The sequence below is a fragment of the Anomaloglossus baeobatrachus genome, chromosome 2, assembly GCF_048569485.1.
Source record: "Anomaloglossus baeobatrachus isolate aAnoBae1 chromosome 2, aAnoBae1.hap1, whole genome shotgun sequence".
NCBI classification, from domain to species: Eukaryota; Metazoa; Chordata; class Amphibia; order Anura; family Aromobatidae; genus Anomaloglossus; species Anomaloglossus baeobatrachus.
In genome coordinates, this window is record NC_134354.1 from 354,596,213 (window position 1) to 354,616,681 (window position 20,469).

At 41.4% G+C, this 20,469-nt stretch overlaps 4 non-coding genes across 4 annotated transcripts; all 4 read right to left on the bottom strand.

The window, feature by feature from the left end:
• Positions 1-3,986: 3,986 nt before the first annotated feature.
• On the bottom strand, positions 3,987-4,059 carry TRNAV-CAC (transfer RNA valine (anticodon CAC)). Its single transcript has one exon. It is a non-coding gene; the product is annotated as a tRNA-Val (tRNA).
• A 3,773-nt stretch (positions 4,060-7,832) lies between these two features.
• Positions 7,833-7,905, bottom strand: TRNAV-CAC (transfer RNA valine (anticodon CAC)). Its single transcript has one exon. It is a non-coding gene; the product is annotated as a tRNA-Val (tRNA).
• Positions 7,906-19,119: 11,214 nt separating this feature from the next.
• TRNAV-AAC (transfer RNA valine (anticodon AAC)) lies at positions 19,120-19,192 on the bottom strand. Its single transcript has one exon. It is a non-coding gene; the product is annotated as a tRNA-Val (tRNA).
• Positions 19,193-19,608: 416 nt separating this feature from the next.
• Positions 19,609-19,681, bottom strand: TRNAV-CAC (transfer RNA valine (anticodon CAC)). Its single transcript has one exon. It is a non-coding gene; the product is annotated as a tRNA-Val (tRNA).
• Between the last annotated feature and the right edge of the window lie 788 nt (positions 19,682-20,469).

The window sequence follows — 20,469 nt, forward strand, 5'->3', positions numbered from 1 at the left end:
CCATGCTTACTGGTCCAAGTGTCGGTGGTGAAATGCACCCGTTCACACACAGAGTTTCTCAAGGAAGCGGTGATGTTGTGTGCGACATGCTGGTGTAGCGCGGGCACACCTTTCTTAGAGAAGTAGTGGCGATTAGGCATCTGGTACTGGGGCACAGCGACAGACATAAGGTCTCTAAAATCCTGTGTGTCCACTAGGCGGAAAGGCAGCATTTCGGTAGCCAACAGCTTACAGAGGGATAGAGTCAACCTCTTAGCTTTGTCATGGGTCGCAGGAAGTGGCCTTTTATTTGACCACATCTGAGGGACAGAGATCTGGCTGCTGTGTGTAGACGGTGTTGAGTAGGGTGTCCCTGGAAAAATGCAGGTTTGTGAGGAAAGTGCAGGCGGAGACATGATGTTGCCTTCATCCAACGTTGGTGCTATCGATGTCTGAGATTGCTGTACACACTCACTTGTTTCCCCTTCCAAACCAACTGACGACCTACCAAGCAAACTGCCTGTTGCGGTTACAGTGGTGGAAGTTGTGGGTGGAAAAACAGGTGTGACAGCTGTCCCCACAGTCCTAGAAGATGAAGAGCGCGCGGATGCCATGGAAGGGGCAGGCGGTGGATGGTTCGCTCCGCTACGCCGCATTGCAGCACGGTGAGCTTCCCACCGGGCCATATGATGTTTATTCATGTGACGATTCATGCAAGAAGTTGTCAAACAGCTGAGGTTTTGACCTCTACTAAGAGAACCATGACAAATTTTACAGATCACATGATTTGGGTGATCTTTTTCTTTGTCAAAAAAGGACCAGGCTAGGCAAGGCTTAGAGGCCATGCGACCTGTTGATCCACCCCGAATAATGCTCAGAGGCAGAGTGGTGGCTGAGGATGCAGTTGTAGACGTGCTACCAGTACTCCGACTCTGTCCAGGAAGGCGCAAGGTAACTTCGTCATCAGTTGCATCCTCCTCCACCACCTCTGTTGACCTCCTCAAGGGCCTGACTGTGGGTTGACAGTAGGTGGGATCTAGAACTTCATCATCAATTGTTGTGTTTGCACTCCCCTCCCACTCAGACCGAACCTCTTCTTGCCCTGACCGAATATTTAAGTTGTCATCCCAATCGGGTATCTGCGTCTCATCTTCATCAGTATGTTCCTCATTGTCTATAACCACAGGTGTTACAGTTTGTGACAAAGGGTCAACATTATGCTCAGAAACTTTGTCCTCACGGCCTGAATCAGAGTTACAAAGGTTCTGGGCATCACTGCAGACCATTTCCTGTTCTGTACTCACTGTAGCTTGGGAGCAGACCTCTGATTCCCAGGCTATAGTGTGACTGAACAGCTCTGCAGACTCAGCCATCTCAGTTCCACCATACTGTGCAGGGCTGATGGAGACTTCAGAGCTGGGAGAAATCAAGTTTGATTGGGATGACAACTCAAAGGACTGGTGTTTTTTGGATGCGGTACTTGAAGTGGCTGAGAGGGCACTTGTTGGACCACTTGAGATCTATTCAAGCATTTTCCTTTTTTGGCCATCATCTACCTTTGTTCCTGTTGTTCGTGTCCGTAAAAAAGGGAGCACATCGGATTGTCCACGGTAAGTAGTAGACATCTTACTTTTGCTGGTAGATGGTCTATCTTCAGCAGATGATAATGGAGCTTTGCCACCTTCCCCACGTACAAAACCTTTTTTGCCTTTTCCACCACGCCTCTTCCCCTTTCCACCAGCATCTGTCATTTTGCCACTCATGTTGATTGCGACAAGATTGTGCACTGAAAATCTGGTAGTAAAAATTGAGAGGTGGTGTAGATTGCAGTGGTGGTCTAGCTTTATTAACAGCAGAATAATAAAGAATAAATATCCCTGACAATGCAACTACGGCCCTTAAACTGGCAGCAAAAATTGCTAGTATAATGGCTTAGTTATAATGAGTTGGAGTGTGCAATGCAGGTAGAGGTGCTGCAAATGTCTTTGCACTAGTGGGACTATAGCAAAGTCCAATAGCCACGTTTAGGATGCCACTAGGTACACTGAGTGTTTGCTAGTATAATGGTTTAGTTATAATGAGTTGGAGTGTGCAATGCAGGTAGAGGTGCTGCAAATGTCTTTGCACTAGTGTGACTAGACAAATGTCCAATAGCCACGTTTAGGATGCCACTAGGTACACTGAGTGTTTGCTAGTATAATGGCTTAGTTATAATGAGTTGGAGTGTGCAATGCAGGTAGAGGTGCTGCAAATGTCTTTGCACTAGTGTGACTAGACAAATGTCAAATAGCCACGTTTAGGATGCCACTAGGTACACTGAGTGTTTGCTAGTATAATGGCTTAGTTATAATGAGTTGGAGTGTGCAATGCAGGTAGAGGTGCTGCAAATGTCTTTGCACTAGTGTGACTAGACAAATGTCCAATAGCCACGTTTAGGATGCCACTAGGTACATTGAGTGTTTGCTAGTATAATGGCTTAGTTATAATGAGTTGGAGTGTGCAATGCAGGTAGAGGTGCTGCAAATGTCTTTGCACTAGTGTGACTAGACAAATGTCCAATAGCCACGTTTAGGATGCCACTAGGTACACTGAGTGTTTGCTAGTATAATGGCTTAGTTATAATGAGTTGGAGTGTGCAATGCAGGTAGAGGTGCTGCAAATGTCTTTGCACTAGTGTGACTAGACAAATGTCCAATAGCCACGTTTAGGATGCCACTAGGTACACTGAGTGTTTGCTAGTATAATGGCTTAGTTATAATGAGTTGGAGTGTGCAGAGGACAGGAGGGTACAGTGCCAGGATTGTGGGGCTCTGGGTAGAGGAATGGAAGCCTGTCTTTCTATTCCCTCCTAATGGGGAAATGGAGCGACGAAATCCCTGACCTTGGCTACACAGACGCTGTCCCTGTTTTCAGGACCTGTCACCTATGGCTCTGACCCTGCCGGTGCGAGCCCTTAAAAGGACTGATGGAAAGTGCTATCCCTATGCTGTCCAGCGCTGTGTATGGAGCGCATACAGCTGTATCAGCGATAGGACTCAGGACGGAGCTTCGCAAGTGATGACTGACACCAAGGACGCAGAAGAGATAATGGCGTCCTGGAGGAAAATGTCCGGTTTTATAATGCAGGGACATGTGACATGGACATCCTATCACACATGCCGTTGCTTCTCTGGCTAAAAGTCCACTTAGCTGTGTGTGTGTCTGGGATTGGCTGACATGCTGGCCCGCCCCACAAGACGCGCGCGCTTAGGGAAGGAAGACAAGGATAAAAAAAAAAAAAAATGGCGATCGCCATTATACAAACAGTAGTGATCTGAAGGCGCTGTTCACGCACACTATACACTGAAATGTCATAATAGTGTGAGTCACAGAGTGACTTACACTATTACAGCGGAAAGCCAGCTAGGAATTAGCTGTTTTTTTGCTGCTAGAACCGTTCTCGAACGTTTCTAGAACTACCGAGCTTTTGCAAAAAAGCTCGAGTTCTAGTTCGATCTAGAACAGGCCCCAAAGTCACTCGAGCCTAGAACTGGAGAACCTCGAACTACAAACCGCGCTGAACTCTAGTGATGACCACTACACTATGAAACCTGACGAAAAGTTACTGTGTATTGGCTAGCAGAGCAGAATTGTGACTGATGGGGCCTTTTTATTGCTGAAGGAAAGTATTTTTGGTTAATGAAACATTTACAATTATTATTACATATTTTACCAGTTTTATTCCTAGAAAGGGATTTTGCTTAAATTGAAGTTTATATTGAATGTTTTACTTTTTTCTCCATAGTTTGGTCTTTTGCTTTTGTATTTATGGGAACTATATATTTTGAAACAAATAGGATTTTTATAATATGGGATTATGTTTTCTGCTAAAATGGTCAATAAAAAAGAAACCCAAAATCGTAGTTCTCTTTGTGATGGAAGCCAAAATGTATTGTCATTTGGCAACGAAACCAAGAATTTCACATATTACAAGTCGATAGGAAATTACTTCAACACCAAAAACAGATTGGTTTCACTGGGGATTGAACCCAGGACCTTCTGCGTGTGAAGCAGACGTGATGACCACTACACTATGAAACCTTTGAAATCCTGCAAAGTAATGGCAATTAGAGACGAGTTTTGACCGCCAGGGGAAAAAAAACAAATTCGTAGCTCTGTTGGTGATGGAAGCTAAAACATCCCGTTATTTGGCAACAAAGCCAAGAACTTCATATATTGTAGTTTAATAGCGTATTATTTCAACACTAAGAACATATTGGTTTCACTGGGGAATGAACCCAGGACCTTCTGCGTGTTCAGCAGACGTGATGACCACTACACTATGAAACCTGACGAAAAGTTACTGTGTATTGGCTAGCAGAGCAGAATTGTGACTGACGGGGCCTTTTTATTGCTGAAGGAAAGTATTTTTGGTTAATGAAACATTTACAATTTTTATTACATATTTTACCAATTTTATTCCTACAAAGGGATTTTGCTTAAAAGGAAGTTTACATTGAATGTGTTACTTTTTTCCACAAAGTTTAGTTGTTTGATTTTGTATTTAAAGGAACTATATATTTTGAAGCAAACAGGATTTTTATAATATGGGATTATGTTTTCTGCTAAAATGGTCAATAAAAAAGAAACCAAAAATCGTAGTTCTCTTGGTGATGGAAGCCAAAATATATTATCAGTTGGCAACAAAACAAAGAATTTCATATGTTACAGGTTGATAGAAAATTACTTCAACAGCGATAACAGCTAGTTTTTACTGGGGATTGAACCCAGGACCTTCTGCGTGTGAAGTAGACGTGATGACAACTCCACTATGAAACCTGTGAAAACCTGCAAAGTAATGGCATTTAGAGATGAGTTTTGACTGTTAAGCAGACGTGATGACCACTACAATATGAAACCTGATGAAAAGTTACTGTGTATTGGCTAGCAGAGCAGAATTGTGACTGACGGGGCCTTTTTATTGCTGAAGGAATGTATTTTTGGTTAATGAAACATTTACAATAATTATTACATATTTTACCAGTTGTATTCCTACAAAAGGATTTTGCTTAAATTGAAGTTTATATTGAATGTGTTACTTTTTTCTCCATAGTTTGGTCTTTTGCTTTTGTATTTATGGGAACTATATACTTTGAAACAAATAGGATTTTTATAATATGGGATTATGTTTTCTGCTAAAATGGTCAATAAAAAAGAAACCCAAAATCGTAGTTCTCTTTGTGATGGAAGCCAAAATGTATTGTCATTTGGCAACGAAACCAAGAATTTCACATATTACAAGTCGATAGGAAATTACTTCAACACCAAAAACAGATTGGTTTTACTGGGGTTTGAACGCAGGACCTTCAGCGTGTGAAGCAGACGTGATGACCACTACTCTATGAAACCTGATGGAAAGTTACTGTGTATTGGCTAGCAGAGCAGAATTGTGACTGACGGGGCCTTTTTATTGCTGAAGGAAAGTATTTTTGGTTAATGAAACATTTACAATTTTTATTACATATTTTACCAGTTTTATTCCTACAAAGGGATTTTGCTTAAAAGGAAGTTTACATTGAATGTGTTACTTTTTTCCACATAGTTTAGTTGTTTGCTTTTGTATTTAAAGGAACTATATATTTTGAAACAAACAGGATTTTTATAATATGGGATTATGTTTTCTGCTAAAATGGTCAATAAAAAAGAAACCCAAAATCGTAGTTCTCTTGGTGATGGAAGCCAAAATATATTATCAGTTGGCAACAAAACAAAGAATTTCATATGTTACAGGTTGATAGAAAATTACTTCAACAGCGATAACAGCTAGTTTTTACTGGGGATTGAACCCAGGACCTTCTGCGTGTGAAGTAGACGTGATGACAAGTCCACTATGAAACCTGTGAAAACCTGCAAAGTAATGGCATTTAGAGACGAGTTTTGACTGTTAAGCAGACGTGATGACCACTACAATATGAAACCTGATGAAAAGTTACTGTGTATTGGCTAGCAGAGCAGAATTGTGACTGACGGGGCCTTTTTATTGCCGAAGGAATGTATTTTTGGTTAATGAAACATTTACAATAATTATTACATATTTTACCAGTTGTATTCCTACAAAAGGATTTTGCTTAAATTGAAGTTTATATTGAATGTGTTACTTTTTTCTCCATAGTTTGGTCTTTTGCTTTTGTATTTATGGGAACTATATATTTTGAAACAAATAGGATTTTTATAATATGGGATTATGTTTTCTGCTAAAATGGTCAATAAAAAAGAAACCCAAAATCGTAGTTCTCTTTGTGATGGAAGCCAAAATGTATTGTCATTTGGCAACGAAACCAAGAATTTCACATGTTACAAGTCGATAAGAAATTACTTCAACTCCAAAAACAGATTGGTTTCACTGGGGATTGAACCCAGGACCTTCAGCGTGTGAAGCAGACGTGATGACCACTACACTATGAAACCTTTGAAAGCCTGCAAAGTAATGGCAATTAGAGACGAGTTTTGACCGCCAGGGGAAAAAAAACAAATTCGTAGCTCTGTTGGTCATGGAAGCTAAAACAACCCGTTATTCGGCAACAAAGCCAAGAACTTCATATATTGTAGTTTAATTGAGAATTATTTTAACACCAAGAACAGATTTGTTTTACTGTGGATTGAACGCAGGACCTTCTGCGTGTTAAGCAGACGTGATGACCACTACTCTATGAAACCTGATGGAAAGTTACTGTGTATTGGCTAGCAGAGCAGAATTGTCACTGACGGGGCCTTTTTATTGCTGAAGGAAAGTATTTTTTGTTAATGAAACATTTACAAATTTTATTACATATTTTACCAGTTTTATTCCTACAAAGGGATTTTGCTTAAAAGGAAGTTTACATTGAATGTGTTACTTTTTTCCACATAGTTTAGTTGTTTGCTTTTGTATTTAAAGGAACTATATATTTTGAAACAAACAGGATTTTTATAATATGGGATTATGTTTTCTGCTAAAATGGTCAATAAAAAAAACCCCCAAAATCGTAGTTCTCTTGGTGATAACAGCCAAAATATATTATCAGTTGGCAACAAAACAAAGAATTTCATATGTTACAGGTTGATAGCAAATTACTTCAACAGCGAAAACGGCTTGTTTTTACTGGGGATTGAACCCAGGACCTTCTGTGTGTGAGGTAGACGTGATGACGACTCCACTATGAAACCTGTGAAATCCTGTAAAGTAATGGCATTTAGAGACGAGTTTTGACCGCCAGGGGAAAAAAAAATAATAATTTGTAGTTCTGTTTGTGATGGAAGCCAAAACATCCCATCATACGGCAACAAAGCCGAGAACTTCATATATTGTAGTTGGATAGCGTATTATTTCAACATTAAGAACAGATTGGTTTCACTGGGGATTGAACCCAGGACCTTCTGCGTGTTAAGCAGACATGATGAACACTACACTATGATACCTGACAATAAGTTACTGTGTATAGGCTAGCAGAGCAGAATTGTGACTGACGGGGCCTTTTTATTGCTGAAGGAAAGTATTTTTGGTTAATGAAACATTTACAATTATTATTACATATTTTACCAGTTTTATTCCTACAAAGGGATTTTGCTTAAATTGAAGTTTATATTGAATGTGTTACTTTTTTCTCCATAGTTTGGTCTTTTGCTTTTGTATTTATGGGAACTATATATTTTGAAACAAATAGGATTTTTATAATATGGGATTATGTTTTCTGCTAAAATGGTCAATAAAAAAGAAACCCAAAATCGTAGTTCTCCTTGTGATGGAAGCCAGAATGTATTGTCATTTGGACACGAAACCAAGAATTTCACATATTACAAGTCGATAGGAAATTACTTCAACACCAAAAACAGATTGGTTTCACTGGGGATTGAACCCAGGACCTTCTGCGTGTGAAGCAGACGTGATGACCACTACACTATGAAACCTTTGAAATCCTGCAAAGTAATGGCAATTAGAGACGAGTTTTGACCGCCAGGGGAAAAAAAACAAATTCGTAGCTCTGTTGGTAATGGAAGCTAAAACATACAGTTATTCGGCAACAAAGCCAAGAACTTTATATACTGCAGGTTGAAAGGGGAATATTTCAACACAAGAACACATGGGTTTCACTGGGGATTGAACCCAGGACCTTCTGTGTGTAAAGCAGACGTGATTTCCACTACACTATGAAACCTTTGAAAGCCTGCAAAGTAATGGCAATTAGAGACGAGTTTTGACCGCCAGGGAAAAAAAAAACAAATTTGTAGCTCTGTTGGGGATGGAAGCCAAAACATCCCATCATTCGGCAACAAAGCCAAGAACTTCATATATTGTAGTTGGATAGCGTATTATTTCAACACTAAGAACAGATTGGTTTCACTGGGGATTGAACCCAGGACTAGAGATGAGCGAACCGGTCGCGGTTCGGCTCGAGTCGGTTCGCCGAACGGGGGTCCCGTTCGAGTTCGGTTCGTCGAACTTTCGACGAACCGAACTCGAACAAATAGGCTATAATGGGAGGCAATCACAAACACATAAAAATGCATTATAAATGTACACAAACAGTTAATAAACATTGCCATAACACTTACCGGTCCCCGCGATCCCTCCTGTACTCTGTCTCCTGCCGCTATTCCATCCGATGATCGCTGAATCCTCCCCGTGACCAGCACTGCCAGCAGAAATGCAGGACCTATCATGACGTCAAAATAGCCATGTGACCAGTCACGTGGCTATTATCTCATTGGCTACAGACTGGTCACATGACTATGACGCGTCATGTAGGACCTGCGAGTGCATCTCTCCGGTACACGGTGCACATATGTGTATCGCCGTGTTCCGGCGACATGCTCTAGCACACGGTCGACTCCCCGTTCCGTTAGGGACCGGCTGACACAGCCGGTCATTAACGGAGATCACCGTTGCCATAGCAACGCAGTTAGCGGTGACGTCACCGCTAACCGCGGCTCCGAGAGCACCATTGCTATGGTAACGCGTCTGTCAGTGTTACCGCTGTTACCGCTGACAGCCAGCACTGATCACTCACGGAGTGAAGGCTGCACGCTTCTTCCCGATTGTAGTGAGGATTGTAGTGAGGATGAGGTTTCTCAGCCCCAAGTGATGAGCTGGGTAAACTCATCCTCACTACAATCGTCACTACTACTACACTAGTGAGGATTGTAGTGAGGATGAGGTTCCTCAGCCCCAAGTGATGAGCTGGGTAAACTCATCCTCACTACAATCGTCACTACTAATACACTAGTGAGGATTGTAGTGAGGATGAGGTTCCTCAGCCCCAAGTGATGAGCTGGGTAAACTCATCCTCACTACAATCGTCACTACTACTACACTAGTGATGATTGTAGTGAGGATGAGGTTCCTCAGCCCCAAGTGATGAGCTGGGTAAACTCATCCTCACTACAATCGTCACTACTACTACACTAGTGATGATTGTAGTGAGGATGAGGTTCCTCAGCCCCAAGTGATGAGCTGGGTAAACTCATCCTCACTACAATCGTCACTACTACTACACTAGTGAGGATTGTAGTGAGGATGAGGTTCCTCAGCCCCAAGTGATGAGCTGGGTAAACTCATCCTCACTACAATCGTCACTACTACTACACTAGTGAGGATTGTAGTGAGGATGAGGTTCCTCAGCTCCAAGTGATGAGCTGGTGAACCTCATCCTCACTACAATCGTCACTACTACTACACTAGAAAGAAAGAAGACAGAAGAGCAGGATCATGGAGGGCTGACAGGGGGTAATAAAGATGGAGTCTCTAATGTGTCTGTGTATTTATTTCTATTAAAGTATTTTTTTCTCTGTGTGGTGTTTTTTTTTAACCCTTTATTGGAGATTCTTAATGGCCGGGTCAAACGTGCCTGACATTAAGAATCTCTGGCTTAATACTGGCTAGTAAAACAAAGCCAGTATTAACTCATGATTACCCAACAAGCCACCCGGCTTCAGGGCTGTTGGAAGAGTTGGATACAGCGCCAGATGATGGCGCTTCTATGAGAGCGCCATTTTCTGGGACGACTGCGGACTGAAATTCGCAGCAGAGGCGCCCAGAAACCTCGGGCTAACCTGTGCTGCGGATTCCAATCCCCAGCTGCCTCGTTGTACCCGGCTGGACACAAAAAATGGGGCGAAGCCAACGTCATTTGTTTTTTAATTATTTCATGAAATAAGTGAAATAATTAAAAAAAACGGGCTTCCCTATATTTTTGGTTCCCAGCCGGGTACAAATAGGCAACTGGGGGTTGGAGGCAGCCCGTGGCTGCCTGCTGTACCTGGCTAGCATACAAAAATATGGCGAAGCCCACGTCATTTTTTTGCTGGGCAAAAAAATTCTGCATACAGTCCTGGATGGAGTACGCTGAGCCTTGTAGTTCTGCAGCTGCTGTCTGCTCTTCTCCATACAGACACACAGCAGCTGCAGAACTACAAGGCTCAGCATACTCCATCCAGGACTGTATGCAGAAGTTTTTTGCCCCCTGAAAAAATTATGTGGGCTTCGCCATATTTTTGTATGCTAGCCAGGTACAGCAGGCAGGTACGGCTGCCCCCAACCCCCAGTTGCCTATTTGTACCCGGCTGGGAACCAAAAATAAAGGGAAGCCCTTTTTTTATTATTTCATGAATTTCATTAAATAATTAGAAAACAAATGACGTAGGCTTCGCCCCATTTTTGTGTCCAGCCAGGTACAACTAGGCAGCTGGGGATTGGAATCCGCAGCACATTTTCCATTGCCAGTGAAGGTAACACCAAGCAGTGGGGGTTAGCAGCCAGTAGCTGCTTGGATTACCCTTACCTAGCAATACAAAAAATGCAGCAGTAGCCCATATATATTTTTTTTAATTATTTATTTAATTAACTAAAAACAAAATGGGCTTCCCTGTATTTTGCTTGCTGGACATCACAGTGCTGTAAAAATAAATCTTTAAAAAAATGACGTAGCGCTCCGCGGTATTTTTGATTCTCAGCGCAGATAAAGCAGACAGCTATGGGTTGCCACCCCAGTCTGCCTGCCGTTACCTTGGTTGGCAATCAAAATACAGGGAAGCCCATTAATTTTTTCTATTTAAAAAATAGTTAAAAAAAAAATGACGTTGGGTCCCCCCATTTTTGATAGCCAGCTAGGGTAAAGCAGACGGCTGTAGCCTGAAAACCACAGCTGGCAGCTTTACCGTGGTTGGGGATCCAATGTGGAGGTCCCCTCAGGCTCTTTTTTATAATTATTTTATAAATATTAATAATTACACAATAAAAGTAGGGTCCCCCCCAAATTGGATCACCAGCCAAGGTAAAGCGGACAGCTGTGGTCTGGTATTCTCAGGGTGGGAAGGTACATAGTTATTGGGCTTTCACAGCCTAAAAATAGCAGGCCGCAGGCACCCCAGACGTGGCGCATCCACTAGATGCGCCAATCCTGGCGCTTCACCCCAGCTCATCCCGTGCCCTGGTGCAGTGGCAAACGGGGTAATAAATCGAGTTGATACTAGCTGTAAAGTCACCTGAAATCAAGCCCAGCAGTTTGTGATGTTATGGCGTCTATTAGATACCCAACATCATAAACTGTCAGTACTAACAAAAAAAAAAAATCGACAAAAGAAATTTACTTGAAAAAACAGTCCCCAAAACATTTCCTCTTTCACCAATTTATTGTAAGAAAAAAAATAAAGAGGTCCCACGATGACTCTGGACCATCTAGAATATGGGGGGAGACACTCAGGGAACGTATCCCCCATTTTCTAGGAGTGCGGACCCTTCTTGTGAGGAGTGTGGGTGCAATGAATCTGCACTCACTCTCCCCGGGTCCACAGCAGCAGAGTCCATGTCGTAATGGTTGCTACCAAAGCTGCAATGCCCTGCTCATGAGGTAAGGGCATGCCTAATCAGGAGAACTACTGTAGAGGAAGCTCTGCTCACTGGTATATAGGTGCTCAGAGGTAATAATAGATAAAATTAGTGAGTAGCCTCGGCACTCTAAATCTCCCAGACTAAGTCAGTAAGTCACAACGGATAGAAATGCAAAATCACTCTTTATTGGTCCGTATTAAGAAAAAAAAAATTTTCATAAGCATATATGTTTTTGTCCAAAACAAGTTACAAATGACGTTTCGGCCTGAGCCTTCGTCAGATTGGACTTATCTGCATGTAATCATGAAAAATGACAATAATCAGTATCACATAAGAGTGAGAGAACAATAACATAAACTCGAACAATGTAGAGGTACAATTGGGATGTAGCAAAAAAATTGCAACACAGCAAGAAATGAAACACATGATACAAATGTCATAATACAGTACAAGGACAATATAGTAATGACAAATATGGGGTCAGAGTAGGCTTAGACAGCTCTGGTATGAAAAAGATGTCAATCATAAAGTAACATGTGCAATAGGTGTAGAGCTACAGTATGCATGGCAGAGCTAATGGGTAGACCGATTATAGAAAAAGAACGGAGAAAAAGTGGAGAAAAAGTGGAGAAAAAATGGATAAAAAGTGGAGAAAAAGTGAAGAAAAAGTGGAGAAAAAGTGGAGAAAAAAATGGATAAAAAGTGGAGAAAAAAATGGATAAAAAGTGGAGAAAAAGTGGAGAAAAAGTGGAGAAAAAGTGGAGAAAAAGTGGAGAAAAAGTGGAGCACCCTTTGGTGCCTTTCATGTGGCACTAAGGGGTGCTTAGCTTTGTATTTAGCCAAAAAAATGAAAACAAAATGACGTAGGGTTCCCCCTAGTTTTGTAGCCAGCTAGGGTAAAGCAGACGGCTGCAGCCTGCATGCCACAGCTGCCAACCTCACCTTGGCTGGTAATCCAAAACTGAAGGCACCCCACGCTGTTATTTTAAATTAAATAAATAATTAAAAAAAAAAACACGGAAGGGGCCCCCAAAATTGGATCACCAGCCAAGGTAAAGCAGACAGCTGAGGCCTGATATTCTCAGACTAGGGAGGTCCATGGTTATTGGACTCTCCCCAGCCTAAAAATAGCAGGCCGCAGCCTCCCCAGAAGTGGCGCATCCATTAGATGCGCCAATCCTGGTGCTTCGCCCCAGCTCATCCCGCGCCCTGGTGCGGTGGCAAACGGGGTAATATATGGGGTTAATACCAGATGTGTAATGTCACCTGGCATTAAGCCCTGGGGTTGGTGAGGTCAGGCGTCTATCAGATACCCGACATCACCAACTCAGTCAGTAATAAAAAAAAATAGACGACAAACACATTTTTATTTGAAAAAACACTCCCCAAAACATTCCCTCTTTAACCAATTTATTAGAATGAAAAACAAATCCAGGTCTGGTGTAATCCAAGGGGTTGCCATGACGATCCACACTGTCCCAGTTAATGAAGAGCAGGATGTTCCCCATTGGCTGGGAGAGCAGTGCAGTGACCTGAGCTAACATCAATGGGTCAGCCCAGGTCACTGCAGGGGATGACAAGTGCTGCTGTCAGCGAGGTACATTACCTGCGCTGATCTCCAGCACACTGACAGCCCCTGTCACTGAGTTCAATGACCACCGCCTTCACAGCCAAGAATCGCGAGAGGCCCGTGACGTCACCGCTAGTCAGTCTTGGGTCGGAAGCGAGAGAAGGTGATGTGACAAGCGGCGGCCATGAAGGACAGTGACAGCGCTGAGGTCGGGATGGCGGGACTTCATCACCGCAGGCAGGGCCGGCTCCAGGTTTTTGTGGGCCCCGGGCGGAAGAGTCCCAGTGGACCCAATAAACACGCAGACACACACACATACACAGATACATACACGTACATATACATATTTAAAGACAAACTCACAAAAATACATATAAACAGACAAATCTATACAGTCATATACACTGACATACATAGATACACATCATACATGCATACATACAGAGACACACACTGCTATGCTGCATACATACATACATACAGACACACACATACTCCTCTGCATGCATACATACATATAGACAGACACACACACACTGCTCTGCTACATACATACATATAGACAGACACACACATACTGCTCTGCTGCATACATACATACAGACACACACACACACACACTGCTCTGCTGCATACATACATACAGACAGACACGCATACTGCTCTGCTGCATACATACATGCATACATACATACAAACAGACACGCATACTGCTCTTCTGCATACATACATACATACAGAAAGACACGCATACTGCTCTGCATGCATACATACAGACACACATACTGCTCTGCTGCATACATACATGCATACATACAGACAGTCACGCATATTGCTCTGCTGCATATATATATACATACATACAGACACGCATACTACTCTGCTACATATATACATACATACATAGACACGCATACTGCTCTGCTGCATATATACATACATACAGACACGCATACTACTCTGCTACATATATACATACATACATAGACACGCATACTGCTCTGCTGCATATATACATACATACATACAGACACGCATACTACTCTGCTACATATATACATACATACATAGACACGCATACTGCTCTGCTGCATATATACATACATACATATAGACACGCATACTGCTCTGCTGCATATATACATACATACATACAGACACGTATACTGCTCTGCTGCATACATACATGCATACATACAGACACGCATACTGCTCTGCTGCATACATATATGCATACATACAGACACGCATACTGCTCTGCTGCATACATACATGCATACATACAGACAGACACGCATATTGCTGTGCTGCATATATATATATACATACATACAGACACGCATACTACTCTGCTACATATATACATACATATATACAGACACGCATACTGCTCTGCTGCATATATATATACATGCACGCATACTGCTCTGCTACATTTATACATACATACAGACACGTATACTGCTCTGCTGCATACATACATGCATACATACAGACAGACACGCATATTGCTCTGCTGCATATATACATACATACACGCATACTGCTCTGCTGCATATATACATACATACATACATACAGACATGCATACTGCTCTGCTACATATATACATACATACAGACACGTATACTGCTCTGCTGCATACATACATGCATACATATAGACAGACACGCATACTACTCTGCTACATATATACATACATACATACAGACACGCATACTGCTCTGCTGCATATATACATACATACACGTATACTGCTCTGCTGCATATATACATACATACAGACACGCATACTGCTCTTCTGCATACATACATACATACATACAGACACATATACTGCTCTGCTGCATACATACATACATACATACATACAGACACGCATACTGCTCTGCTGCTTATATACATACATACACGCATACTGCTCTGCTGCATATATACATACATACATACAGACACGCATACTGCTCTGCTGCATATATACATACATACATACAGACACACATACTGCTCTGCTGCATATATACATACATACATACAGACACGTATACCGCTCTGCTGCATACATACATGCATACATACAGACACGCATATTGCTCTGCTGCATATATATATACATACAGACACGCATACTACTCTGCTACATATATACATACATACAGACACGTATACTGCTCTGCTATATACATACATGCATACATACAGACAGACACGCATATTGCTCTGCTGCATATATATATATATACATACATACAGACACGCATACTACTCTGCTACATATATACATACATACATACAGACACGCATACTGCTCTGCTGCATATATACATGCATACAGACACGCATACTGCTCTGCTGCATATATACATACATACATACAGACACGCATACTGCTCTGCTGCATACATACATGCATACATACAGACAGACACGCATATTGCTCTGCTGCATATATATATACATACAGACACGCATACTACTCTGCTACATATATACATACATACAGACATGTATACTGCTCTGCTGCATACATACATACATGCATACATACAGACAGACACGCATATTGCTCTGCTGCATATATATATATACATACATACAGACACGCATACTACTCTGCTACATATATACATACATACATACAGACACGCATACTGCTCTGCTGCATATATACATACATACAGACACGCATACTGCTCTGCTGCATATATACATACATACATACAGACACGTATACTGCTCTGCTGCATATATATATATACATACATACAGACACGTATACTGCTCTGCTGCATATATACATGCGTACATACAGACACGCATACTGCTCTGCTGCATATATACATACATACAGACACGCATACTGCTCTGCTGCATATATACATACATACATACAGACACGCATACTGCTCTGCTGCATATATACATACATATAGACACGCATACTGCTCTGCTGCATGCATACATACAAACACACACCTTGCTCTGCGGGGCCCACACACGCGGCTCCGGGGGCCACACACACGGCTCTGCGGGGCCCACACACGCAAGGGGGGACAGGGAGGGGCGGGGAGGGAGTGATGTCCCACATACTGATCAGGTCACGGTGCAGATGGGGCCCACACAGCGCCGGAGGGAAGCGATGTGCTGGGGGTCGCTGGCTGGCACTGTGACTCCTTCATCTGTGCGACCGAGCAGGACGCCGGGCGGTAGCTCCGCCCACAGATGATGCTCAATGCAGGAGAACACAGTGAACGCTGTGGCCTGCGGGCCTTAAAGGCCCGGCAGCCACAGTTTCCAGTGCCAAGGACTGCTGCCCCCGGGCCGACCGCAGGTAAGCCGAGCAGGACTGTGTGTGTGTGTGTGTGTGTGTATACGTGTGTACGTGTGTACATGCCGCGGGCAGGAGGGGGCGGAGCGAGCTGAGCGGGGAAGTGTGGGCTTCCTGCACGTAACTAGGATAAACATCGGGTTACTAACCAAAGCGCTTTGGTTGGATACCCGATGTATATCTTGGTTACCAGCCTGTGGCAGGCTGCCAGCGATGGCTCCTGCACACTATAGCTGTAAAAAGCCCTGCTTTTTGCTGCTAGAACCGTTCTCGAACGTATCTAGAACTATCAAGCTTTTGCAAAAAGCTCGAGTTCTAGTTCGATCTCGAACAGCCCCCAAAATCACTCGAGCCTAGAACTGGAGAACCTCAAACTGCGCTCAACTCTACCCAGGACCTTCTGCGTGTTAAGCAGAAATGATGACCACTACACTATGAAACATGACAAAAAGTTACTGTGTATTGGCTAGCAGAGCAGAATTGTGACTGACGGGGCCTTTTTATTGCTGAAGGAAAGTATTTTTGGTTAATGAAACATTTACAATTATTATTACATATTTTACCAGTTTTATTCCTACAAAGGGATTTTGCTTAAATTGAAGTTTATATTGAATGTGTTACTTTTTTCTCCATAGTTTGGTCTTTTGCTTTTGTATTTATGGGAACTATATATTTTGAAACAAATAGGATTTTTATAATATGGGATTATGTTTTCTGCTAAAATGGTCAATAAAAAAGAAACCCAAAATCGTAGTTCTCTTTGTGATGGAAGCCAAAATGTATTGTCATTTGGCAACGAAACCAAGAATTTCACATATTACAAGTCGAAAGGAAATTACTTCAACACCAAAAACAGATTGGTTTCACTGGGGATTGAACCCAGGAACTTCTGCATGTGAAGCAGACGTGATGACCACTACACTATGAAACCTTTGAAATCATGCAAAGTAATGGCAATTAGAGACGAGTTTTGACCGCCAGGGGAAAAAAAACAGATTCGTAGCTCTGTTGGTGATGGAAGCTAAAACATCCCGTTATTCGGCAACAAAGCCAAGAACTTTATATACTGCAGGTTGATAGGGGATTATTTCAACACCAAGAACACATGGGTTTCACTGGGGATTGAACTCAGGACCTTCTGCGTGTTAAGCAGACGTGATGACCACTACTCTATGAAACCTGATGGAAAGTTACTGTGTATTGGCTAGCAGAGCAGAATTGTTACTGACGGGGCCTTTTTATTGCTGAAGGAAAGTATTTTTGGTTAATGAAACATTTACAATTTTTATTACATATTTTACCAGTTTTATTCCTACAAAGGGATTTTGCTTAAAAGGAAGTTTACATTGAATGTGTTACTTTTTTCCACATAGTTTAGTTGTTTGATTTTGTATTTAAAGGAACTATATATTTTGAAGCAAACAGGATTTTTATAATATGGGATTATGTTTTCTGCTAAAATGGTCAATAAAAAAGAAACCCAAAATCGTAGTTCTCTTGGTGATGGAAGCCAAAATATATTATCAGTTGGCAACAAAAGAAAGAATTTCATATGTTACAGGTTTATAGCAAATTACTTCCCATCATTCCGCAACAAAGCCAAGAACTTCATATATTGTAGTTTAATTGAGTATTGTTTTAACACCAAGAACAGATTGGTTTAACTGGGGATTGAACGCAGGTCCTTCTGCGTGTTAAGCGGACTTGATGACCACTAGTCTATGAAACCCTGATGGAAAGTTACTGTGTATTGGCTAGCAGAGCAGAATTGTGACTGACGGGGCCTTTTTATTGCTGAGGGAAAGTATTTTTTGTTAATGAAACATTTACAATTTTTATTACAAATTTTACCAGTTTTATTCCTACAAAGGGATTTTGCTTAAAAGGAAGTTTACATTGAATGTGTTACTTTTTTCCACATAGTTTAGTTGTTTGCTTTTGTATTTAAAGGAACTATATATTTTGAAACAAACAGGATTTTTATAATATGGGATTATGTTTTCTGCGAAAATGGTCAATAAAAAAGAAACCCAAAATCGTAGTTCTCTTGGGGATAAAAGCCAAAATATATTATCAGTTGGCAACAAAACAAAGAATTTCATAAGTTACAGGTTGAAAGCAAATTACTTCAACAGCGAAAACGGCTTGTTTTTACTGGGGATTGAAAACAGGACCTTCTGCGTGTGAAGTAGACTTGATGACGACTTCACTATGAAACCTGTAAAATCCTGCAAAGTAATGGCATTTAGAGACGAGTTTTGACCACCAGGGGAAAAAAAATAATAATTTGTAGTTCTGTTTGTGATGGAAGCCAAAACATCCCGTCATACGGCAACAAAGCCGAGAACTTCATATATTGTAGTTGGATAGCGTAATATTTCAACACTAAGAACAGATTGGTTTCACTGGGGATTGAACCCAGGACCTTCTGCGTGTTAAGCAGAAGTGATGACCACTACACTATGAAACCTGACGATAAGTTGCTGTGAATTGGCTAGCAGAGCAGAATTGTGACTGACGGGGCCTTTTTATTGCTGAAGGAAAGTATTTTTGGTTAATGAAACATTTACAATTATTATTACACATTTTACCAGTTTTATTCCTACAAAGGGATTTTGCTTAAATTGAAGTTTATATTGAATGTGTTACTTTTTTCTCCATAGTTTGGTCTTTTGCTTTTGTATTTATGGGAACTAAATATTTTGAAACAAATAGGATTTTTATAATATGGGATTATGTTTTCTGCTAAAATGGTCAATAAAAAAGAAACCCAAAATCGTAGTTCTCTTTGTGATGGAAGCCAAAATGTATTGTCATTTGGCAACGAAACCAAGAATTTCACATATTACAAGTCGATAGGAAATTACTTCAACACCAAAAACAGATTGGTTTCACTGGGGATTGAACCCAGGACCTTCTGCATGTGAAGCAGACGTGATGACCACTACACTATGAAACCTTTGAAATTCTGCAAAGTATTGGCAATTAGAGACGAGTTTTAACCGCCAGGGGAAAAAAAACAAATTCGTAGCTCTGTTGGTGATGGAAGCTAAAACATCCCGTTATTCGGCAACAAAGCCAAGAACTTTATATACTGCAGGTTGATAGGGGATTATTTCAACACCAAGAACACATGGGTTTCACTGGGGATTGAACCCAGGACCGTCTGCGTGTAAAGCAGACATGATTTCCACTACACTATGAAACCTTTGAAAGGCTGCAAAGTAATGGCAATTAGAGACGAGTTTTGACCGCCAGGGAAAAAAAAACCAAATTCGTAGCTCTGTTGGGGATGGAAGCCAAAACATCCCATCATTCGGCAACAAAGCCAAGAACTTCATATATTGTAGTTTAATTGAGTATTATTTCAACACCAAGAACAGATTGGTTTTACTGGGGATTGAACGCAGGACCTTTTGCGTGTTAAGCAGACGTGATGACCACTACTTTATGAAACCCGATGGAAAGTTATTGTGTATTGGCTAGCAGAGCAGAATTGTGACTGACGGGGCCTTTTTATTGCTGAAGGAAAGTATTTTTGGTTAATGAAACATTTACAATTTTTATTACATATTTAAACAGTTTTATTCCTACAAAGGGATTTTGCTTAAAAGGAAGCTTACATTGAATGTGTTACTTTTTTCCACATAGTTTAGTTGTTTGCTTTTGTATTTAAAGGAACTATATATTTTGATACAAACAGGATTTTTATAATATGGGATTATGTTTTCTGCTAAAATGGTCAAT